Source organism: Scyliorhinus torazame, chromosome 10 (assembly GCF_047496885.1).
Source record: "Scyliorhinus torazame isolate Kashiwa2021f chromosome 10, sScyTor2.1, whole genome shotgun sequence".
NCBI lineage: Eukaryota > Metazoa > Chordata > Chondrichthyes > Carcharhiniformes > Scyliorhinidae > Scyliorhinus > Scyliorhinus torazame.
Window position 1 is genome coordinate 230,397,963 of NC_092716.1, and position 26,382 is coordinate 230,424,344.

The 26,382-nt window shown below is 50.2% G+C and overlaps 1 protein-coding gene across 2 annotated transcripts in view; it reads right to left on the bottom strand.

Annotated features, from left to right (window-relative positions):
- Nucleotides 1-22,782, bottom strand: part of syt19 (synaptotagmin XIX) — a 116,737-nt gene extending 93,955 nt beyond the window's left edge. For both annotated transcript variants that reach the window (XM_072466544.1, XM_072466545.1), the window contains exon 1: nt 22,668-22,782. The gene's annotated coding sequence lies outside the window, so the exon portion shown is untranslated. The remainder of the gene's footprint in view (nt 1-22,667) is intronic.
- Nucleotides 22,783-26,382: the final 3,600 nt, after the last annotated feature.

Genomic DNA, 26,382 nt, shown 5'->3' on the forward strand with positions numbered 1-26,382 from the left:
CGAAGTCCCGTCGACGTGATGACCGTTCACGTCGACGTGAATCAAACCTCCTTTTCATCGGCGTGACCCGGTGCTCCAGGCTCACGCCGACCAGCGAGGAGGTGAGTGACGGCCTGGGGGGTTGGCTCTGGGCAGGAAATGGCGTGGCCGCAGACTGATTGCCTGAGGAGAGGTGTGTCTCGGCTTGTGTGTGTGTGCGGCGGGGGGGGGGGGGTGGTTAGAGTAGGCTGGGCTCCGGGGGAGTGCCGGGAGGGGGTCCGTGCCGGGGTGGAGGTTGGGGGTTGTGGAGGGGGTCCGTGCCGGTGTGGAGGTTGGGGGGGGGGTCCGTGCTGGGGTGGAGGTTGGGGGTTGGGGTGGGGGTCCGTGCCGGGGTGGAGGTTGGGGAGGGGGTCCGTGCCGGGGTGGAGGTTGGGGGTTGTGGAGGGGGTCCGTGCCGGGGTGGAGGTTGGGGGTTGGGGAGGGGGTCCGTGCCGGGGTGGAGGTTGGGGGGGGGTCCGTGCTGGGGTGGAGGTTGGGGGGGGGTCCGTGCTGGGGTGGAGGTTGGGGGGGGTCCGTGCTGGGGTGGAGGTTGGGGGTTGGGGAGGGGGTCCGTGCCGGGGTGGAGGTTGGGGAGGGGGGCCGTGCCGGGGTGGAGGTTGGGGGGGGGTCCGTGCCGGGGTGGGTGATGGGAGGGGCAAATGAGTTGGTCCACCTGGCCAGGTGCCAGCCTCCAACAGTTGGACCCATGCGGTCCATGCCACCTGGCTGGGGGGAGGAGGGGATATGGGCAATGATGACATGTCGTCGTTCCCCTCCCCCCCACCAGGCCGTCCTGTTTTCAGACCATCCAGCGATGTTGGCCGCCGTGGTGGCAGCCGCTCATGTCTATGTTGCCCTGGATGAGGAGGAGGAGGAGGAGGAGGAGGAGGAGGAGCGTGCCAGAGAGGCGGCGCAGGCTGCCGCAGAGGGGCAGGCGGCAGCCGCCCAGGCTGGAGGGACACCTGACCGACAGGACGAGGAGGGGGAGGAGGACGTCGCGGCCCCACGGCAACGGAGGCACCCGAGGGCGCCCCGTGTGTACCGGCCCCGGCAGTCATACCAGGACCTCACGGACCGGGAATGCAGGAGGAGACTCCGGATGAGCCGGGAAACCGTGGCACACATCTGCCACCTGCTGGCACACCTGTCACCGCGTGGCACTGGCGGGGGACACCCTCTCCCCGTGTCCGTCAAGGTTACGGTGGCCCTGAACTTTTATGCAACGGGGTCATTCCAGGCACCGAGTGGGGACCTGTCCGGCATATCGCAGACATCGGTGCATCGGTGCATCCGGGCAGTGACAGATGCCCTTTATGCCATGGCGCACCGCTACATCCCGCTTCCCCGTGGACCGGGCCAGCCAAGATGCCCAGGCCGTGGGCTTCTCTGCCGTTGCCGGGTTCCCCATGGTCCAGGGCGCGATCGATGGGATGCACGTCGCCGTGCGGCCACCTGCAGATAACAGGGCCGTGTTCACTAATAGGAAGGGGACCTATTCGATGAACGTACAGGTGGTCTGCGACCACCGCATGATGATCCTGCACGTCTGCGCCCGTCACCCAGGCAGTGTACACGACTCATTCATGTTGTCGCGGTCATCCATCCCCGGCATGTCCGAGGGACGCCATCCCCGGCTGAGGGGCTGGTTGCTGGGCGACAGGGGCTACCCATTGCGATCGTGGCTGATGACGCCTATACGGAGGCCACGCAATGAGGCGGAGAACCGCTACAATGATGCCCATGTAGCGACAAGGGGAGTGATCGAGAGGTGCTTTGGCGTGCTGAAGATGCGTTTCAGGTGCCTGGACCTCTCTGGGGGCGCCCTCCAGTATCGGTCAGATAGGGTCGGCCGCATCATTGTGGTGTGCTGCGTCCTGCACAACATAGCCCAGCAGAGGGCGATGTGCCGCAGGCAGAGGAGGGCGGAGTGGAGGAGCAGCAGGAAGAGGCCCAGTCCTCCCCAGATGAGGGGGATGGGGGCAATGGTCAGGGCAGACGGGGTAGACACAGACGGGTGGCTGTCCACCGTTACCGGCTGGCCCAGCGGGCACGGGACAGACTGATAGACGCCCGCTTCACTGACTAGATGGGCGTGGGAATCGGGTAGTATGGCCACAGACCGCACACCATGACAACAGCCGACCACCCACACCCCCCACCCATCCACCCACCCAGCACCCTCACCCCCCTCCCCAACCCCACACACCCCACCCGCATGCACACCACCCCCCCACTCCCAATTGCCGATCCACCGGCGGCACAACGGGCCGGGCTCACCCAGTTGCGGGTGGACGCGTGTCTATCGCAGGCCATGGAGAATGATGACAACCCGCCTCCGATGAGCTCCTGGCTCTACATCGTTGGACTATGTCTGACCCATGGCCACAGTACCACCATCCACCTGGACCATCCCTGCATGCGGCTGTGACACTGCAGCGCACGGTCCCGTCCTCTGCCCGGGGGATGTTGATGGCGGCCCAGGGGGAAGGGGCAGACTCACCTGGGGCTGAGGTAAGACCACCCCTCACACACACACTTGCGCTCAACGTACATGATACCCCCCGCACACTTTGGACAGAGCACAAAGGCAGCTTCGGTAGGTGTAACATTGACTTTAATAACCAAAGGAGTTCATGCACGTGCCCTAGCGCCTAAAACTCATCTGTGCCCTGCACCCGTGCCAACTTACTCAGTGTCTAATTGTTTGGCCTTACGGGCCCTTTGACTACGTCTACGTGGTTCCACAGACGGTACAGCAGAACTGGAGGTGACTCCTGTGATTCCTGCCCTCTGACACTGGATCCCTTTGGCGGCCGTTTCCTGGGGCGTCCTGGCCTAGATGGGCAAGGCTGCGGCCCGGGCGACTGGGTTGGCGAGCTGCCAGCCTGTCCTGCCCGTTGCCCACCCGATGCACCTGGGACGGAAGGGGGGGAGTCCGAGGTGTCGCGGTGTACCGGGACCTCCCCTACAGAGGGAGCCGGGACGGACCACACCACCTCCTCCTCCCTCGGGGTGCCCGATGGCCCCCAGGCCTCTACATGGGTGGGGGATGCGAACGGACTGGCTATCCGACGCGCCCCCGACCATCTGGCGCTGCCAGTCCTGGAGGCCCGTGCTGGTATCGACAGGGGTCTGCAGGTTTGCAGCCATGGAGCCCAGGGGGTTGTCGAACCCTGTCTGCGACAGTGCGACGCCAGCTCGCACATGGCCACTGGCGCCGATGCCCTCAGCGATGGCCTGCTGAGACTGGGCCATGGCCTGCAGAGACTGGGCTATGGCCTGCTGAGACTGGCCATGGCCTGCTGAGACTGGGCTATGGCGTTGAGCGCCTCTGCCATCTGGCGCTGGCACTGGCTCATGGCCTCCTGTGAGAGGGCAGCCATTTCCTGGGCCACAGACGCCGCCTGCACGGAAGGCCCCAGGCCTCGCAAACCGTTCCCCATGTCCTGACACCGTCGCACCCATTGCCTCCACCGCGGACGCCACCCGTGCGGTGTCAGCCTGGGTGGCACGCATGACCGGGACCACTCCCAGCTCCTGGACGCGGTGGACTCCTCCACCTGCGACCGCAGCCGCCGCAAGCCACCCGTCACCCTATTCGCTCGTCTCCGTGTCGGTGGTTGCATCGGATCTATGTGTGGGTGTGGTAACTGCAGGAACCCGGGATCCATCTGGGCGGCAGATGTTCGCTTGGCCTGGGCTGCCCTCCGACCGCCCGGTCCCTCTGCTGCTCCTACCTCCACCTGCTGTACCGGGACGGCTGTGTTGTGCGCACCAGTGAGTGTACCAGACGCCTCATCACTAAAGTGCCCAACCGTGGTGAGTGTTTCTGCGATGGTGGAGGGTGGTTGGTGACAGCAGTGGCGTTGTGTCGTGCTCTTCGTCCCACTCTGAGTCCATGGCACTTTGGGTGGGGGTTCGTCTCCACCCATCCACTCTGAGTCACTGTCCGGTATTTCGTCTTCCCGGGTAGGGGTGTCCTGGGTAGTGCTGTCCGGTAGTGCTGTCCCGGGTAGTGCTGTCCCGGGTAGTGCTGTCCCGGGTAGTGGTGTCCCGGGTAAGGGTGTCCTGGGTAGTGGTGTGTCCCGGGTAGGGGTGTCCTGGATAGTGTTGTCCTGGGTAGTGGTGTCCTGGCTCGGATGTGACGGGGGGCCTGTGGCTGCCCCCCTCATCGCTGGGTGGTCGCTCCCGCACGTGACGGGGGGTGTCGTCTCCCTGTTGCTCCAGGTCTCTCCGTCTCCCGTGGTCTCCGAGGGGCATCCTGCGGCCGGTCCGCATCTGCGGGGATGGGTGCCTGGACGTTTGGTCCTGCGATACACAATGAAGCATGCATGGTTAGACATCAGGCAGTGATCAGGTGATACGGGAGAGGGGGATATAGGGGAGGGGGGATATGGGGACGGGCTGTTGGTGGCTCACTTGCTCGTTGGGCCCCGACCTCTGCATCAGCAACCTCCCGGTCCTCAGGTCCGCCGGCAGTTCCAGGCCCTTTCCTCGTGTACGGTCAGTGGCCTCTCATCAGCGGGCCCTCCTCCAGTCCTCACATGCTCCCTATTGTTGTGTGCGCGCTTCTCCTGGGGGGGGGGGGGGGGGGGGATGGTGGCAGGGGTAAAAGGCAACAGTGTTAGGCAGGTATATGAATGCACGCCATCGGTTGCGCGTGCATTGCAGAGGTTAAGGTTAGGGCTGGATTCACTTGGGGATATGGGGGATATGGGGGAGGGGGGGATATGGGGGAGGGGGGATATGGGGGATATGGGGGAGGGGGGGGATATGGGGGAGGGGGGAATATGGGGGATATGGTGGAGGGGGGATATGGGGGAGGGGGGATATGGGGGATATGGGGGAGGGGGGATATGGGGGAGGGGGGATATGGGGGATATGGGGGAGGGGGGATATGTGGGAGGGGGGATATGGGGAGGGGGGGATATGGGGAATATGGGGGAGGGGGGATATGGGGGAGGGGGGAATATGGGGGATATGGGGGAGGGGGGATATGGGGGAGGGGGGATATGGGGGAGGGGGGAATATGGGGGATATGGGGAGGGGGGATATGGGGGATATGGGGGAGGGGGGATATGGGGGATATGGGGGAAGGGATATGTGGGAGGGGGGATATGGGGGAGGGGGGATATGGGGAATATGGGGGAGGGGGATATGGGGGATATGGGGGGAGGGGGGAATGGGGGAGGGGGGAATATGGGGGATATGGGGAGGGGGGATATGGGGGATATGGGGGAGGGGGGATATGGGGGAGGGGGGATATGGGGGATATGGGGGAGGGGGGATATGGGGGAGGGGGGGGGATATGGGGGGGAGGGGGGGGATATGGGGGAGGGGGGATATGGGGAATATGGGGAGGAGGGGATATGGGGGAGGGGGGGATATGGGGGAGGGGGGGATTTGGGGGAGAGGGGATATGGGGGATATGGGGGACGCTCACCCTGCCTGCTCTGACGAGGTCGTTCACCTTCTTGTGGCACTGGGTGCCTGTCCGTGGTGTTAGGGCCACAGCGGGTGACGGCCTCTGCCACCTCCCTCCACAGACGCCGGCTGTGGCGTGGGGCAACTCTGCGGCCGTGCCCGGGATACAGGGCGTCCCTCCTCTGCTCCACCGCATCCAGGAGCGCCTCCACATCGCGTGACTCGAACCTCGGGGGCTGAGCGACGGCCAGCCATCAAGTCGGGTGTTGCGGTCGGCTGTTCCGGGGTCGGGTGGGGGGGAGCTGCGCGGCCTTATGAGCCGTCATGCCGTGCAGCGCGTATGACGCTGCACGGCGTGAACCACTGCGCAAGCGCGGATCCCGTTACGTCGCTGCTAGCCCATTTCGGGGCCGCAGACTATCGGCCCATTTTTATGACGTGACGCAAGTGGATTTGCGCCGTTTTTTGCGCCGATCGGCGGAGTTTCCGCCGAAAACGGAGAATTTCGCCCGTGAACTCCACAATTGATTTCCCTTCAAGGGAGGCACTTCACACATGACCATTCAATAAGGAGCTTTCTGGAGACGTTAGGTAGTTCTGAGTCTATAAAGGAATTGTGGAAAGTCACCTGACCCTTGGCAGCCCTCATAGCTGCCTTTTAATGTCCATTTTCAAATGAAAAGGAGTTCCAAAATATTCATACATATGAGCATACAAATTAGGAGGAGAAGTTGGTCACTCAGTCCTTCGAGCCTGCTCCTTCATTCAATACGGTTGTGGGTGTTCCGATTGCAACCTCCCCATTCCCACCTACCCCAGATAACCTTTCACCCCCTTGTTAATCAAGGAGCTATCCAGCTCTACCTTAAAACAAGAGTCCTGTTAAAACATCTTTAATTATAGCTTCTAACATTTTCCCTATGACAGATGTTAGACTAACTGGCCTGCAGTTTTCTTTGTTAATAAAGGAGTTATATTTGATACTTTCCAATCTAATGAAACCTTCCCAGAACTTAGGGAATTTTGGAAAATTTAAACCAATTCCTCACCTATCTCCCTCGCCACTTCTTTGAAGACCCGAGGATGAAGTCCATCTGGATTTTATGTTTCCATTCTATGATTCTATGACGTAGGAAGTTGTCAGCCCACAGTCCCAACAATTTGCTCATTAAAAGTAAGGTAAAGTCGCCATAGTCCCGGCCATAGGCTGCTTTCCCCTTTGAGGGGGAGAGCTGACTTGTGTTTTTTAAAATGAATTTAACGTACCCCATTTGAAGTACCCAATTCTTTTTTTTCCAATTAAGATGCAATTTAGTGTGGCCAATGCACCTTCCTTGGACATCTTTTTGGGTTGTGGGGATGAGACCCACGTAGACACGGGGAGAATGTGCAAACTCCACATGGACAGTGACCTGGGGCTGGGATCGAACCCGGATTCTCGGTGCCGTGAGGCAGCAGTGCTAACCACTGTGCCGCCGTGCTGCCCTTTAATTTGTGGTGGTATAACCTGAGGATCATCACATCTCAGGCAAGGAGCAATGTGAATATCTCATGAATAACCTCAGCCGGTATGGGAATTTAACCCACACTGCTGGCCTTGTTCTGTATCACAAACCAGCTGTCTAGCCCACTGAGCTAAACCACCCCCTATTTGCTCAATATCACTTCTCTGGTGAATATAATATTCCTGAGTTCCTCCCTCTCTTCCATTTCCTGATTTAGAAATATTTCTGGGATTTAACTTGCATCCTTTATAGTGAAGAGTGGTCCAAAATTCCTGTTCAATTCATCTGCCATCTACCTACAATCCTTTATCAATTCCCCAGATACAATTTATACAGAACCAATGCTCACATCGTTAACTATGATCTTATTTAAATATCTATAGAATTTATATTTTTAGCTTTCCTTCTCTGGTACTCTTATTTTTCCCTCATGAATATTTTGTAATTCTTTGCTGTTCTTTATATTCTGTCCAATCTTCTGACCTACCACCCATCTTTGCACAATTAGATGCATTTTCTTATCCATAACTTTATAAGTTTACTTCGGATGGTGGGTCCTCCTCTTGGAATTTTTATTTATCTTTGAAATGTATCTATTCTGAATATTTTGAAATGCCCTTTTTTTTTATAAACATTTTTTTTATTCTCCTTTTTCACGTTTTCTCCCACATTTACACCCATCAACAATAAACAATAATCAACAAGATATGTCAATCCCCATAATAACAACGATCCCATCCGCCCACCAACCCCCAAACATCAGCCCGCATGTTTACATAAACAAATGACAAAAAGGAATCAGGGATTACCCGTAGTCACCCTTAATCTACACGGCTCTCCACCACCCCCCCCCCACCCACCCCCCCAACCAACGCCATCCAGCCTCTAAGAGAGTACCGTGCATGATACCCCACAGTTGTACCCCCCCCCCCCCCCAAGTCTCCAGCTCCTCCCGTCCACTGCCTCTTGTAAAATCCCTCCTCCCAACCTCGGTTCCCTCCCCCAACCTCGGTTCCCTCCCCCCAACTTTCCACCCTGGCTAGACCACTCGGACCCTGTTCTGTCAGGCTCCGATGGCCGCAGCCCCTCCCCCCACCTCACTCCCGTTCACTGGCCGGCTTAAACCGGCCAGCGTGGAGGCCCCCGCCCGGGTCACTTTCCCCCTTGCCCGGCCCTAGGAAAGCCCATAGATCCCCTTTTAGCACACAAACCCCGCATATCCACCTACACCCCAAAGAGCCCTCCTTTCGAATGAAAGTCCCGTCCCTTCCCTTGTCCAAATATATGCAACATTGGCTCCTTTAGCCTCTACCCCCGCACGCAGTGATACAAAAAAAAAAGAAGAAAATACAGTCATGAGGTTACATCGGCACATGACCATTCCTCAATTTGTCAGTTCTGCCACAGTCCTTCTGCCTTCGCAAACTCCTCCGCTGCTTCTGCCGTTCCAAAATAAAAGTCCCTGAGCTTGTAAGTCACCCTCAGCTTCACAGGATATACAATGCCACACTGCACCTTGCCAATGTACTGTGCCCTCTTCACCCGGTTGAAGGCAGCCCGCCTCCTCGCCAACTCCACCATAAAGTCCTGGTATACACGTATACCAGCTCCAGCCCACTGCACCACCCGCTTCTGCTTGGCCCAGCTCAGGACCTTCTCCTTCACCCTGTACTTACGGAAGCACAGAGTCACTGCCCTTGGCGGCTCACTCGCCTTTGGTACAGGCCTCCACGACCGATGAGCCCGATCCAGTTCATATTGGGAGGGGTCCTCCCCCTCCCCCAGTAGTTTTGCCAGCATCGCGGCAAAATACTCAGTCGGCTTCGGTCCTTCAACTCCTTCGGGCAGCCCCACAATCCTCAAATTCTGTCGCCTGGATCTGTTTTCCAGGTCTTCCATTTTTCCTCGCAGATTCTTGTTCGTGTCCATCACCTTCCGCATCTCCTTCCCCATCGACGCAAGTTGATCACCGTGCTGCAATACCATCTCCTCCGCTTCCTTCAGCGCCTCCCCTTGCTCTCGCACCTCCGCCACTGCGCTCGCCACCGCCGTCTTCACCGGGGAAACCGCCTCCTCCACCAGCACATTCAAAACCTCCCGCATCTCCTTCCTCACCGTCTCCATACATTTCTCAATCTGTGCCAACTGCTTTTGCAATTCCGCAGCCATCACCTTAGTTAGTTCTTCAGCCGTATGCACTGCGGCCTCCCCTGGTGCTCCAGCCTCCATCTTCTTTGTTGACCCCGCGGTGACCTTTCCCCTCTCCAATGGACTTTCAGCCGCTTTTTTCCCAGCCGTTTTTTTGGTGTTTTTTGACATCCTTCTTCTCCTTGCGCTATCTCCCGACTTTTACTGCTGTCGCTGGCCCTAGGACCGGGCGTTACTCCCCGAAAATGCCGTTCTGAACGGGAGCCCTCCAATGTGCGGCTGCCTCCTGCCCACCGTCACTGGAAGTCTCTTGAAATGCCCTTTTAATTGTCTGCCACTGCATTTCTATTCGGCCATCTCATAATTGAATTTGCCAGTTCATTTTCACTAGCTCCGCTTTCATGACCTCTTAATTACCCTTATTTAAGTTTAAAATACTAATCGTCTATGCACTCTTATTAATTCAATCATATTATGATTGCTGATTCCTAGAGATACTTTCACCATGAGTTTATCACTGAATTCTATCTCATTGAACAATAATAATAATAGCTTATTGTCACAAGTAGGCTTCAATGAAGTTACTGTTAGTCGCCACATGCAGGTGCCTGTTGGGGGAGGCCGGTACTGGAATTGAACCCGCGCTGCTGGCATTGTTCTACATTACAAGCCAGCTGTTTAGCCCACTGTGCTAAACCAGCCCCACAATACCAGGTCTAATATAGCCTGCTCTCTGGTTGGCTCCAAAATGTGCTGTTCTAAGAAACAATCCCCAAAAACATTCCATGAACTCTTCATCTATGCTACCTTTGCCCTTCTGATTTTTACTGTCAAGATGGAGACTAAAATCCCCCATGATTAGCAGTACTTTGCTGACAAGCTCCCATTATCTCTTCCTTTATACTCTGTCCTACCATGTAGTTACAATTAAGGGGTCTAGTACATCATTCACACAAGTGTGTTCTTGCCTTTATCATTTCTCATCTCAACCCAAACTGTTTCTACATCCTGGATTCCTGAACTTAGGTCTTCCCTCTCTAATGTATCTAATGTGCTGTAATACCATCATTAATCAACAGAGCCATCCCTCCACCTTTTCATAACTTCCTGTCCTTCCTAAATGTCATGTACACTTCAATATTCAAGTCCCAATCAATGTCATCCTGTAGCCATGTCACTGTAATGGCTATCAGATCGAATTTAATAATTTCTATTTGCACTATCAGTTTGTCTCTTTGTTTCGAACACTAAATGCATTTAGATACAGAGCCTTTAGTTTTGGTCCTTTAATAATTTATGTCACGTCCAGCCTTATTTGTTGATTTATTCTGAAATTTGTACTCTCTAACCCATCCTGTCATGACCTACCTATCATTTCCTATACTAATACCTTTCTCTCCTGCCTTGTCTCTACTCTTTGGTTTAGTACATCTTCCCAAATTTGATCCCTTGCCTCCACTATTTAGTTTAAAACCTCTCTACTTCCCTCGTTATGCAAATTGCTGGAACACCAGCCCCTGCACAGTTCAGGTGTAGACCGCGGTACTCAACGCCACAAAACCCACTTTCCCCGATACTGGTGCCACTGCCCATGAACCGAAACCTACTTCTCCTATATCAGTCTTTTGAGCCACACATTTATTTCTCTAATCTTATTTGTCCTGTGCCAATTTGACCATGGCTCGGTTAATAATACAGAAATGATTAACTTTGAGATTCTGCTTTTTAATTTGGTGCCCAGCTCCTCATACTGATAATGTAGAACTTCCTTCCTTTTCTGCCTATGTCATTGGTACCAACATAACCAAGACCACTGGATCGTCCCCCTCCCACTGAAAGTTCCTCTCCAGCCCTGAGCAAATGGCCTGAACCCTGGCACTGGGCACACAACATAGCCGCCTGGACTCTCACCCAGAGCTGCAGAGAACAGTGTCAATTCCCCTTACTACACTTTCCCTTAGTATTACATTAATTTGTGATCCCCATACTTGAATGGCTTCCTGGACCACAGTGCCCTAGCCAGTCAGCTCATTCACCTTGCAGTCCCCCCATCTCATCCAAACAAGCTGAAAGAGCCACAAACCTGTTTGACAATTGCAGAGACCGACATTCCAGCACCCCTGCCATCTTGGTCCCCTTACATTGGTAGCAAGGTAGCATAAGTGGCTAGCACTGTGGCTTCACAGCGCCAGGGTCACAGGTTCGATTCCCCGCTGGGTCACTCTCTGCGAGGAGTCTGCACGTTCTCCCCGTGTCTGCGTGGGTTTCCTCCGGGTGCTCCGGTTTCCTCCCACAGTCCAAAGACGCACAGGTTAGGTGGATTGGCAATGCTAAATTGCCCTTAGTGTCGAAATCGGTTAGGAGGGGTAATTGGGTTACGGGGATAGGGTGGAAGTGAGGGCTTAAGTGGGTCGGTGCAGACTCGATGGGCCGAATGGTCTCCTTCTGCACTGTCTGTTCTATGTTTACCTGCCTCAGCTGCAGTCACACCCTCTTGTCCTTGACTACCTTCCAAATCAGGAGACCCTAGCCTAAAGGATGTGACTGCCTCCTGGTACAAAACATCCAGATAACAGCCACCCTTCCTGAGGTGCCACAATGTCCGCAGTTCCGCCTCCAGCCCAATCTCTCTGAGCTGAAGCTCTTCAAGCTGCAGACACTTACTGCAAATGCCTCGCCCTGGATCACACCGGCATCCAGAAGCTCCCACATGCTTCAACCATGACACATCCTCTGTTGTGCCATACCATGAGCTTTAATTAATTACTTAATTTGTTTATTCAATTATTTATTTTCTTTTGATATTGGGCTGGACTATCCGTCGCCCGCCGCTGGTAATGAAGTTCCCAGTGCGACAGAAAATCCTGTGTGGGGGAAAAAACGGGATCAGCGCTGGGCACCAATCTGTTTGCCAGTCCCTGGTCCCCTGGCGGCGATGACATCCAGGCTCACACTGTGGCAGCAGGAAAATTCAAGGGGGTCAGCAAAATGACTCATTTGCATCCTATTAACAGGCTGGCCACCGGATTCTCCATGCCTCTGTGATGCTCTGGCCCTCTGGACCAGGATACATGTGGGCATGGATTGGTGCCAGTGTTTGCCAGCGTGGACCTGAGGGGGTGGGCCTTGCATCAGGCCAAGGGTTACGTATTTAAGGTAGCTTCCCCTAAAATCCCTTGGAGGGTCTCCTCCCTGAAAATTCCTGCTCACCCCCACAGCCCCCCCACACCAAAGGCCTCCACCAGAGGCCTCCATCAGAGATCCCCACCAGAAACTCCCATCAGAGACCTGCACCAGAGAACCCTTCCACTCATAGCAGCGAACCCTCCAAAACAGACCCCCATATCAGAGAACAACCCCCATAACAGAGAACCCTCTTAACAGAGAACCCCCAATAACAGAAAACCACACCGATAGCACAAACCCTACCCATAGCAGAGAAACCCCTCCCCATCAGTCACCCCTGTCTGAAAGTTAAAGAGCAGTGCAGGCAGAAAAAGTGAAAAGAAATTACTACTTTTTCACTCACATCTGCCTCACACCTGATGCCTCAGACAAATGTCTAGAAAGCAACAACTGTAACTTAATAGAAAGCCAAAACCACATCACAAGGCTTTAAACCTATTTCAGATCCTTTGATCTTGGCTTCTATTCACTTCAAAGAGAAATAGCTTTTAGTAGGCTGTAATTGACAGCTTCCGGCCAACCAGATGTCTGGATTGTTTATTTTCATCTCCTTTCACGCTTGAATGCATCTCAACTTTGAAACTAACCGCAATGTTTGTAACCATCTTGGTGTCGGGCTTGAAATGTCTCGCGATATTTAACAGAGTCTCTCAAGGCGTCTTGATTTGGATATCGCACTCACTGGGCATGATCCAAATCAGCAGGATCATTTAAATGTATATTCCCGGATTCACCTGGGCCCGAGACTCAACGGCCCTGCCTGGGAGACGACACCAGGGTGTTGTTTAGCACAGATCCACACAAACATGAACCAGGCATAACAGCAGTTGGGGGGTTCTCCCAGGTGATTGGAGACCCCCGTGTGGTCAGGGACAGGGCAGGGTTGTGCCCTGGCTCTCCCTCTGGCACCCGGTGCCTTGGCACTGCCAGCCTGGTGCTGCCAGGATGCCTAGGTGGCACTGCCAGGGTGCCCATATTGCATGGCCAGGATTGCAGGAGCACTTTAAGGTCACCGGGGCTAGCGGTGCCAGGGCACCTGGGTGTCAGGTTGACACTTCCAGGGTCGGTCCAGGGGGCCGTACCAGGTGTGGGGGGGAAGGGTGAAGAGGTGGGGTTCCTGGGGGCCTCCCCAAGGTTGGGATGTGGGTGGGGTGTCAAAAACAGGGGGGGAGGGGCCTGAAAGGCAGAGGGGGGAAGATCGGGGCAGCCTTCCAGAATGGCGACCTGTTCTGTGAGGAGCTTTTCCTGCGAAATTCCTCTAAGTGCAGCTCGGCATGGAGAAATTCTCTGAGGCCCAAAAAAATGCGAAATGCCATTGAATAGCGAGAAACATCCTGCTAAAGATGCCCGATAGCGGACTTAGTTTGAAGTCTGTTGAATTACGCCCATACATTCTCAAGTGTTTGTGCTACCTCAAGACAGGCAACTGACTTTCCACTTTCAAACTTGATGATTATATCATGATTTTAAATTATTACAATGAGGAAATATTCTAAATAATTATTAGGCTTCAGGTCTTTAATTAAACAACAACTCAATAGTTTATGCTTCACTGAAGGACTACAAAGACGATTTTTTTACAGGTCACTGCAAATTGTGAAGCTGTCTTACAAGTTTATTGAAATATGTATAAATAGTTTCCAACAAAACAAAGAGAAATGTTGAAGGGCCATGCCTTCTGAGGCTTTTTCAAGTTTAATTTCTACTTCCACTGTGGGCTGGACTCTCCAGTCCCCCAGCCGCGCCGAACGCTGGCGGTGAAATTCTGCCTTCCTGCCGCTTGTCAATGGGGGTTCCCATTGTAACCATCCCGTGGCCTCCGTGAAACCTGCTGGCCGGGTGCTCTGCCGGCGGGAAAAATGAACCGCAACAATCGGAGAATTCTGGCCACCTGTGTATTATGGATAATCCACAACTCTTAACATTTGCCAACAACAAAGTATTTTCTAAGTAAGCACTTCCTCTGGTTTAATGCAGAAACAACAGGTTATGCTACATTCATATGGGACTTGCCTGGTTTGTCTGCAAGCCAAGGGCAATGATAATGTTCCATGTTTTCAAACTCTGATCATTGTGGGTCACTCAGAGAATCCAAAGTCTTGGAGAAAGGCACATTAAAGATTATTGCAAGTAAAACAGTGTTCTCCTGATGCATTGGCCAGCATTCGTTCCTTAGATTATCCCTCATTCATTTGCTTTTTATGGGATCTTGCTGGGCACAAACTGATTGCTGCATGTTCCCAACTAAAAATGTCACTGCACATCAAAAGTAATTTGGCTCTATATTCCTCATGTAGCCCAAGTGGTTATCTGTATCCCGAACATGGCAGGGAGCAGCAAGGCCAAGTAATCTTGGCTCCCTCTTGCTCGAAGTTATAAGCCCATTAATGCCTGTTCGCATTGGTGGCAAGCTTGTCAAAACTCCACTAGTGACTATAAATGAACAGACCAGTTCTTTGTGGAAAGTATTGCCTCTCACATGTTCACACAAATCCTGATGAATTATCCTTTATTGCTCTATTGCCACGAGACAGAATGCTTGTGTTGGAAACCTTATAGTAACCAACTTTAACATTTTTACTTGATAAATACAACAGTGCACAGGATGAATATTTTTTTTACTGAAACGGCACAGTTTGAACCAGAAATGCATTAGCAATGTATGGTGCACTCCATGCCAAAGCTAATAAGGATCCAGAATCCATAGAATCTCTACAGTGCTGAAGGAGGCCATTTAACCCATCAAGTCTGCAATGACTCTCAGAAAGAGCCACCCATTTAGGCCCAGTTCCCTGCCCGATCCCCGTAATCCTGTAGCCCCACCTGTAATTGGATGTCATTTGCATACTGTACCAAAGGAATGCAGAATAATGCATTCAGCTGGCTCTATTATATCTGCTTGGTGTCAAAACCTTCACATCAATTGTAATTTTGTTACCAGCTGCTATCTGGTATGCCATCTAACATATAAGAAATGCCTTCAACCAATGCTGGAAATAAACAGAGACAGAAGCTGGATGTACAACAAAACCACATACAAGTGTTTGTGCTAACAGACTGTTTTCACAGTTTTATAGCACAGAAGGAGGCTTTTTTCTTTGATGAATTGTTGCGATCCCATGGAGACTGATAATTCTTTTGAAAGATTTGAATTTCCAGTGACCGACTTAAAAGGAATCACATGACAAGATTTTAAGTTTTAAGACTTTACTGTAACAAACAAACAAATTAGGGGCAGCACGGTAGCATAGCGGTGAGCACAATTGCTTCACAGCTCCAGGGTCCCAGGTTCGGGAAGGGGGCTGGAGCGGCGTGAACCTGTGGGGGCCAGAATCAGTAGTGCCCTCACCCGTTTCGCGCCATCGTGAATCACGACGGCGTTCACGACGGCGCGGGCACTCTGTCTCCATTTCGGAGAATCTCGCCCCCTATCTCTCTCTCCGGGACTCTCTCCCTCTCTTTCTCTCTCTGTCCAATTATTTTCTAATTAGATTACCTAAGAGTCTGTCTGTTGACCAATGGCAAGCCAAATATACTTTCCTTATTTTCAAGTAAAACCTGGCACATGGATTTCAATAGAATTTGATCTGGGTCCCATATCCACATGGTAACCAAATCACCTCTGCTTTTCACTGGGCACAGTCCAATAAAACTTCACACCATCCCTCTTCCCAGTGCATCTGTGTTGTTTTAAGTTAAAAAAGACAGTCCAAAGCATAACCTTCTTATAAAGCCTTGCATTCATAACAGAACACAATATTTATGGACAGAAAATTGAATGATGTTACTGCTGGGGAATGAAACACTTCTTTCATTTTTGACACCAATTCCTGGAGATTCCATTAAGGTTTGAGTTTGATCATAAGTGGTCTAGAGAGGTGACACTGGTGTAATTACAGAGTTAGCCGCATTGGAAACGGAATACTGTGCAGATGCATAATTAAAGGTCTGCCGCAGCTTAAAGAAGGTATCATCAGAATGGTTTTTGCTGCAGCAAGATTCAGAGTTTGTCCCACTTTGTTAGGTGGACTTGGGAGGGAATTTCAACAGAACTCAATGTCCTTCTGCTCACCCCTAATGCTTACATTTATTAGAAGGCATTTGTTATGAAAGGCAGATAATGGTAAACTGGAAAAAGATATAAAATATATTTTATCAGTAGCAAAGTAACACTATAGCGTAGCAGGCCACTGAAACTTAAATGGCTTTCCATAGAAAACTTCTGCTCCCACATCAGGTACACACTTTAGTTGAGGAAGAGCTTATCATGCAATAGACTATCTACTAATATCCACTACAAGCCCACTGACTCCCACAGCTATCTGGACTACAGCTCTTCGCACCCTACACCCTGTCAGGACTCCATCCCTTTCTCTCAGCTCCTTCGCCTCCATCGCATTTGTTCCGATGATGCCACGTTCCAAAATGGTGCTTCGAAAATGTGTTCCTTCTTCCTCAACCGTGATTTCCCGCCGACAGTTGTTGACAGGGCCCTCAACAGTGTGCGGTCCATCTCCCGCGCCACTACCCTCGCCCTCTCCACTCCCTCCCAGAACAAGGATAGTGTCCCCCTCATTCACAGATTTCACCCCACCAGCCTCCGTATGCAAAGTATAATCCTCCACCATTTTCATCAACTCCAGCGTGATGCCACCACCAAACACATCTTCCCTTCACTCCGTCTGTCAGCATTCCACAGAGACCGTTCCCTCCGAGATAATCTAGTCCACTCCTCCATCATACCCAATTCCTCTCCCATCACCCATGGCACCTTCCCATGCAATCGTAGAAGGTGTAACACCTGCTCCTTTACCTCTTCCATGCTTAACATCCCAGGCCCAAAACACTCATTCCAGGTTAAGCAGCATTTCACTTTTACCTCTTTCAATCTGTTCTATTGCATTCGCTGCTCCCAATGTGGTCTCCTCTATATCGGAGAGACCAAACGCAGACTGGGTGATCGCTTTGCTGAGCACCTTTGGTCTGTGCACATTCAGGACCCTAACCTTCCCGTTGCTTGCCATTTTTCCACAAGACCCTGCTCCCAAGCCCACATGTCTGTCCTTAGCCTGCTGCAATGTTCCAGTGAAGCTCAACGCAAACTGGAGGAACAACATCTCATCTTCCGGTTAGGCACACTACAGCCTTCCGGTCTCAACATCAAATTCAACAACTTCAGATGATTAGCTCTACCACACCTCGACCCATTTGTTTTCATCCCACTTCATTTTAACTGTCTTTTACCATTTATTTCTCTCTTGTCTTTCTTTATGTAGATTTACCCCCCCCCCCCCCATCCTATCCACCTTTCCTTACCCTTTCTCCCCTTTGCTTCCCCCTTCCCCTCCCCCACATCTGTCACAGCTTACCCTCTGATGTTAGTTTCTCTGCTGTTTGACCTCTCACATCTTCTCTGGGGACTGCCATCAGCACTCTTTCCCCTTGGTTTCTGTGGCTATTAGCTCCCAGTTACCCTGGGTTTCTGTGGCTATAACTCATCTTTCATTCTCACTCCACAGTATAAATATTTCCCACTTTCTCTGTCTGTTCGCTTTGACAAAGAGTCATCGGACTCGAAACGTTAGCTCTTTTCTCTCCCTACAGATGCTGCCGGGCCTGCTGAGATTTTCCAGCATTTTCTCTTTGGTTTCAGATTCCAGCATCCCCAGTAATTTGCTTTTATCATGAATACTTGCTTGGAGATTCCAAAAGTACTGAATAAGTGAGATCCCAAAGGCAGGTTATTGAAGGGTCAAAAATTGTTAGTGTAATGCTCGCAGTAGCATTAAGGCCAATCGATCACTATCCCAAAGCCTTTACCTGGACATGTTGGATCATGAAGACATTGTCATACGATATTGGTGGCAGATCTCTAGGAAGCAACTGTGATATTTTTATCATGTGGTGATCCACAGAGACTGTTTTAAAGGAGATTAAATACCAGGCAGATGGTCATTATGGAAGCAGAGCCATTCTCAACATCCATGGCTGCTGAGTCAACAAAATAGGATCCCAATAGCAAAGGAGCACCTCATGCTGGACAAATCACCATCCCATTGCTTTTCACCAGCTGCCACCTCCACCATCAACAAAGGTGTGCCATGCAAGACAGTGCAAGCAAAAGGTCGCTTATTATGCTGGAAATGGTACCTCAAAGAAAGTGTGGCAAGTCCCAATTAAATCTTTGTACAGATGTGAGGAGCACATTCACCTTTGCTTTGTTCCTGTTAGCAGCACTCAACTCTTCCTCATTGGCAGACACTCATAGAAGATTTGGGTGACTCCATTGCTGATCTCCCTCCATTTAGCTGCTCCCTGTATTTTTACTGGAGGGTGGCCTTCAGTCCAAGATAAGGGTACATTCCTTTTCTCCCACAGCAGGACATCCAACTCTTCAACGTCAAAGAGATAAGTGATTTCATTGTGCCATTGGAAACCGAACGGTAAATGTTCATCCTCAGCAGAATGAAAATCAGGCAATTGGTATTACTGGAATAAAATCACTGAGTTCATTTTTATTGTCACCACTGGGCAATGGGTGTTTTGCCAATACGATAACTCACTTTAGTAGTGAGCTGAAGCCCTTTAAACTGTTTCCTCGCCTGAGTTTGCACTTTAAAAAAAATAATCTTTATTGTCACAAGTAGGCTTACATTAACACTACAATGAAGTTACTGTGAAAATCCCCTAGTCGCCACATTCCGGCACCTGTTCGGGTACACAGAGGGAGAATTCAGAATGTCCAAATTACCTAACAGCGCGTCTTTCAGGACTTGTGGGAGCAAACCAGAGCACCCGGAGGAAACCCACGCAGACACAGGGGAGAACGTGCAGACTCCGCACAGACAGTGACCCAAGTTGGGAGTCGAACCTGAAACCCTGGAGCTGTGAAGCATGTGAAGCCCTGGAACCGTGCTGCCCACTGTGCTACCATGCCGCCCACAAATAAGCTATAGGCCAAGCTCCCTCTGCACCTATACTGATTCAAAGCAGGAGTCAGACTAACATTACATGGTTCACCATCCACCGCACACTCTCACTATATGGGTGCAGGTGTTTTTCAAAATTTTCAATATTGCAAAATCTGGTTTAATTGCCCTTGGAAAGATTTGGAAGTTGCTTTCACCAGGCAATGTGAATGGCTCTTTCCAAGGGCCGGTGCAAACTCGATGGGCTGAATGGCTTCCTTCTGCACTGTTAATTCTATGATTCTATGAATGGAAGCTTGCTGAATTACTGAAAGGGAAGGGTCTGCAGTTGATGGCATTTTTTTAATGAAACAAAGAAGACATAGACATCATTGTGAATAAAGTGATTGATATGGAATTGAAGAAAAGGTCTCATGTATGTGAGCGGCAAAAATGTCTCCTGCAACGACCAAAAAGTTGCCTTTCATGTCTTCTTTCTCCTCCAGTGCTTCCACGAAGAAGTCTCTTAGGAAGGCAATGTTGGACAAAAAAAACACATTGCTGAATGCCCTCAGATCAATCCAGACACCTGAAGCAGGCCATAACCAGTTCAACCTGTTCTCAGTTTTTCCTCGGATGTATGGAAGGATCTCATTATATTCAGCTTATGATGTGGAGATGCCGGCGTTGGACTGGGGTGAGCACAGTACGAAGTCTTACAACACCAGGTTAAAGTCCAACAGGTTTGTTTCGATGTCACTAGCTTTCGGAGCGCTGCTCCTTCCTCAGGTGAATCTGAGGAAGGAGCAGCGCTCCGAAAGCTAGTGACATCGAAACAAACCTGTTGGACTTTAACCTGGTGTTGTAAGACTTCGTACTGTGCTCACCCCAGTCCAACGCCGGCATCTCCACATCATGGCTACCATCGACACCGCAAACTGCCGGCTCAAAGTGGAGAGGATCTCCAGGAAGATCGCGCATATAGACACTGAAGATTCACCTGAGGAAGGAGCAGCGCTCCGAAAGCTAGTGACATCGAAACAAACCTGTTGGACTTTAACCTGGTGTTGTAAGACTTCGTACTGTATTCAGCTTATGGCAGATTTCATGAGCCATCATTGCAGGGGAGAGCCTTATTCTCTCAGGATCCAACACAGGCCTCCCTTTTCTGGGATAAAGTGAACTGGCATGATGACTGGGATTTCAATGAAATCAAAATAGCTCTTATCAAAGCCACAAATGACATCTATGTGACTGTGACAAAGGTAAAATTTCCCTCCTCGTCCTTCTTGACTTTTAAATCATTGACCACACCATCCCCCTCTAGCACCTCTCCACATCCATCCAGCTGGGTGGGATTGCTCTCACATGGTTCATTCTTATTTGCCAATTCGTAGTCAGAGAATCACTTGTAATGTCCCTTCTTTCTGCTTCTCGAACATCACCTTTGGTGTGTCCCCCCCAAGGATCTATCGTTGGCCCCAATCTATTTCTCATCTATATGCTGCCCCCTGGTGACATAATCTGAAGGTACAGCATTAGTTTCCACAGTATGCTGATGACTCCCAGCCTCTACCTCACCACCACCTCTCTCGACTGCTCCATTGTTGGGTAATTACCAAAATGCTCATGCAACATTCAGCAAGGAAGGAGCAAAAATTTCCTCCAATCAAATATTGGGAAGAGTAGGACCGGAATTCACTGATCGTGTGATTCAATTTTCCCGCTGGCAGCGGAGCCCCACCAACTGGTTTTGTGGTGGCTTGGGGTGGTTACAATAGGAAATTCCATTGACAATCAGCGGGACGATAGAATCCCATCGCCAACAAACGGCGCACGTCTGAGAAACGCGTGGCTGAGAAACGGACTATAGAATTCACTCTAAGAGTTTTTGGTCCCCTTTCCAAACTCTGACCATACTACATCCCACTGCCTGGCAACAGTCTGAAGTTAAGCCAGTCAGTTTGCAATTTTTCATATTTAATGTCACATTTAACCTCAAAAAGAGATTCTAACTTTATATGAGTACCATTGCCAAAACTGCTTATTTGCACCACCATAACATCATTCAACTTTACCCCTGTCTCAGCTCCTCTGCTACTGAAACCATCATTCATACCTTCATTACCTCTAGACTTGACTATCCCAATGCACTCCTGGTTGGCCTCCCACGTTCTACCTTCCATAAACTTGAGGTCATCCAAAATTCTGCTGCCTGGGTCTTAACTCACAGCAAGTCCCATTGCCCTATTACCCCTGTACTTGCTGACGACCACCTTTGGCTCCTGGTCAAGCAATTGATTTTAAAATGCTCATTTTTTAATATGCTAACCATCAGGGAAACAGCACATGGTTGAAAGTTTGATTTTGCACATTTTACTGTAAGTAACAAACTTCAGCTAGCTTTGTATTTTAAAATTTGCTCTGGTATAACTTAAAAAGGACAAAGCATGCATCTATCTGACTTAGCAGCTACAAAATGCACAGCTTACTTGTTAATTTATATTTTGGCATTAAGACAAGGATCTATGTTAAATATTTGACTTCCCTAAAATATGCAAGAGGTGCAGCTCTTGACTCGCATCATGAATTTAAAATATACGTAAGGTAAATCGTTACATAAATGGCATTTGATTGAACTTTAGTTTAGGGCCAACATTGAACATTAAAGCAGTTAAATGCACATTTTGTCCTTTTTCTTCATTTATTCAGCAAACCTTTCCCCTCTTACCTTTCCTGATGGCAATGAGTATTTATTAGGGTACAGTTACACAGATATCACCCTCTGGTACTCCTAAGTGGCCATTATTCACATGCAAGTCTTGACATTAGTCAAATTAGTGTGTTATTCAACAGCGAGGCAAGATTCAGGTCTAATTTGACATCCAAAACAAGTTCTAGTGGATTATAGCCAAGAGTAGGGAGCCATAATGATTTTCCCCTTCCCAAATCAGGGTGCTGAAACCAGTTGCAACACCTCTAACAAAGCATGGACCAGGAACCAAACTTCACATTTCTTGGTCTGCAAGACTGAGCTGAATAAATTCTCTGAGCGATAAGTGAGCCTGTAAATCACCGGTTATTCAGCTTATGAGGTCATACTAATTCCAACCTGCCAAGGTGGCCACAGGAACAAAAAACAGAAACCTGCGACAACAGACTGATGCTGTAATTACCCAAGCTCACCAGCACAATCTTGCTAAAGGTTTTAAACACGCAGAACTTAATAATGAATCAACAGAAAGAATAAATAACTTGGGTGCTTTGGCGGAATAGACTCACTATTGTCAGTACATTGTTTCACCGACATCAGGACTTGACATTGCAATGAAAAGTAAACAGATCAGCAAATCGACATTACGTGGTCAGGTCTCTGGTAACACGTTGCCCTAATCTTAGCTTAAGATTCCTACACAGGCAATAAAAATCACTAAGTCAAACTTTAAGTTCAGGAATATAGAAAGCCCGTTTACTTTACCTGTGAGTTTAAGTCTACCGGAAAAAAGAACCTTCACTCATATTGTCAACCATACTCTGTTCCTGAGAACCAAGCGAGGATGAACACAAGTAAAACAAGCGAAGCAATATTCAAATCAGCCAGTGAACGCCTTAGTTAATATTTAAACTCTACTCCTTTAGCTCATTCTGTCCTTATTCCAGTTAAGCAAGAACAAAAGTGCATCCCAAGTGTTTTGGAAGTCATTTGAATCAGGAAGAAAGATGCAAAATAGTTAGAGACCAAAATGCTGGCAATAATGACAGATGATTGACTCTATGTATTTTACCAGGATGAATGTGTGAGGTCCAAGTTCGTTTTATTTTTTGGAAAATGTCATGGAATTCTGGGTTAGCATTAACGCCAAAACTATTTTCCTGAAAACAGTATTAGGGATCGCTGCAGGGGTTTGCAGTCAGCGGGGGGAGGGGTGGGGGGGTTGCTGGGGAAGGAGGTCCTGTTTGTGTAAGCCATGTTGGCTGAGGTTTGTTATTGGGTGGGGGTGTTGTTTATTTTGTTCTGTTCCCTTTGATACCTAGTGGTTAAAATTATAAATGCCTTAATAAAATATTTTCTGAAAGAACAACAGCATTAGATTTTGTCAGCTTTCTGGTGACTGGAGTAATGCCAGTCTGTTCTCTCCTCTTGGTCACATACAATGCTTCAGTGAGACTGACCCACTTTGGAGGTTTTCCAATGCCACCATTGATTTATAGCTGTCAAAAATGAACTGGACCGTATTTGTGCTTTAAGTGTAGGTTCAATCTTTAGTGGTTTTCTGATTGGAAAAAGCAGTTTGAGAGAAAACAATCTCCCATTTTGTCTATCAGACATTCAATCTCATATATGTACAATCACCTATTTTTTTTGAAAGTACAAATAGACTTATCTCATTGTTTAATGTACTAGTATAATTGGTATTGAAGTAAATTCAAGGTTATACTACTTACTAATCAAGGAGACTCAGCATAGCTTCGTGAAAGGGAAACCGTGACTGACTAATTTATTTCGAGGTAGTGTCAACTAGAGTGGACAGATTTGTTGTATTTGGACTTCCAGAAGGAGTTCGACAAGGTACCTCACAAAAGGTCATAAGATAAGAGCCCATGGTGTTGGAGGGAGTATATTGGCATGGATATTGGCTAATGGGCAGGAAACAGCGAAAGGGGATAAGGTTTTTTTTTCAGGTTGGTGACCTGTAACCTGTGGGGTTCCGCAGGGATCAATGCTGGGACCACCGCCTCGTGGTCCGATTTTCCGAAATGCGGTCGGGGGATGGATCGGTAGGCACCCTTGATGTTTGTATAGGAGTGGTCAAAGGAGTGGTGGAACAGGTGAAGTGTTGGTGGAATTTTGGCAGTACACTCTTGAAGTTGGCTTGGTTGATGTCCACGGCCACAAGGAATAAGGCCTCCGGGTATTCTGTTTCAATTTATAGCGGTGCACAATTCATCAAGCGCCTTCTTCACTTCAACTTGGGGTGAGATGTGGACACTGTGATAATGGCAGAAGTGAGCTCCCAAGGAAGGTTGTATGGGCGGCACTTCACCGTCAGGTATTCCAGGTCCGGGGAGCATGAGTAATTGATGAGGAGGCAAATCCCTCTACCCTTCGCTTTGCCCAATGATGCTGTTTGGCCCATCTGGTGTATTGAGAAGCTGTCAGGTTGTATGGCACAGTCCGGTGAGACAGGAGTGAGACATGTCCCTGTGAAACAGAGCACACAGCAGTCTCTCACTTCCCTCTGAGAGATAAATCTAGCATTAAGCTCGTCCAGCTTGTTGTCGATCGCGTGCCAGCAGTATTTTGGGGAGAGGAGACTTGAAACCGTGTTGTTTTAGTCTCACCTAGACGGCCGCATTTCCCTCACTTCCTCGGTCGGCGGCTGCTTCTGGATGGACCAGTGTCCGATGGGAGAGGTCTGACTTTGTGGAAGGTAACTGGTTGCATAGAATTTGGCCATAGAATTTACAGTGCAGAAGGAGGCCATTCGGCCCATCGAGTCTGCACCGGCTCTTGGAAAGAGCACCCTATCCAAGTTCAACACCTCCACCCCATCCCCATAACCCAGTAACCCCACCCAACACTATGGGCAATTTTGGACACTAAGGGCAATTTATCATGGCCAATCCACCTAACCTGCACACCTTTGGACTGTGGGAGGAAACCGGAGCACCCGGAGGAAACCCACGCACACACGGGGAGGATGTGCAGACTCCACGCAGACAGTGACCCAAGCCGGAATCGAACCTGGGACCCTGGAGCTGTGAAGCAATTGTGCTATCCACAATGCTACCGTGCTGCCCCCATCTGGCAGGGTCCCAGGGCTGGTTGCGATTTCGGGATCGCTGTGGGGGCATGTTTGTGATCCGGCTGGGCCCCAGGGTTCCGTGAGGACAGGTCTACCTTTAGAGGTGTTTGGGTCCTCACGTGGGGTCTTCGCTGATTTTGGGGTGTTTTGTCGGGGTTTGGGTCGCTCTCAGGCTCTTCCTGGGTCAGGTTGGTCAATGTCACGTGTTTGGTTCCAACGTTGGTGGTCTGGTCAGGCCATCCTGGAATCGGGCCATGGAGTGGACCTGGTTGGGCCGCCTCATTGATTCTCCTCTCTTCCATCTGCCGGTAAATAGGGATGCTGGGCATGCCTCTCCGTGACTGGCCGGGTCGGGTCTCGTGGTTGGGGGCCGGTTCGGATGTTCCGGGGCAGGATTGGGCGCTTCGGGGGCGGGAGCCGCTTCCTGGGCAGGGGGCGCGTGCTCCGGGAGCTGGGTTGCTTTCCATGCGAGGTCGGGGTCGGGCTTCCATGTCAGGCCTCTTCCACTTCCAGGGCAAGGTCAGGGTCGGGTCGCCGGAGGGATCCTGCAGGGTTGGGTCTTGGCGGGTCATGTCAGCCGGCCCACAGACGACGGAGGATCTTCAGACCTGTAAGTAAACATTAAAGAGAAAGGTTAGAGATAATATTAGCGTTCGGATTAAAGCTTTAGTATGGTTACAAGAGATGTAGGAAGAGGATCTGTGGGAGAGAGCTTGCTGAGACTCGCCATACTCCGTCTTGGAACTTTGTCTTTGGTGAGCTTTGCAGACGTGCCATCTCCTCACCATAGGATTGGAATGAGAAATACTTAGTCATGTAAATTAGTGTCAGTGATCTTAATGTAGGTTGAAATCACTTCAGTCTGTCTCCAAAATAAAAGTATTTTTAAAAGTCCAATTCCTGTTCTTAGCCAATTAATTAAAAGCAATATTTGGCATAATCACATCTTCATAACACTGTGTACTCATTTAATATTGGCAAAGGTAGCATTGGGAGTGGAGTTTAACTGAAGAACAGGAAATTTGACATTAGATCCAATTTGCATTATTTTGCAATTGAAATGAGGCATGCTTAGAGACTTGCACAGCTTCCATTTCCCTGCACCTTTCCTTTGCCATACTGTAAAGTATCAGACAAATACAGCTGGAATTCTCTGTTCCTCTTATTGATCTGGCTCTGACTTTAACAAATTTTCCAGACTTCACCTTATTTAATTTTCTCGACCACATTTCTGGGAACACCCCAACATCAAAAGCAGGCTCAGGGAGCAGCATTGCTTCCACTAACAATATAAATTATACCGATAAGGAGATTTTCCTTGCTCCTCTCTCCCTTGATCCACATGGCCATTGTAACTGAAAGCCCTTTGGCTGGTTTAGCACAGGC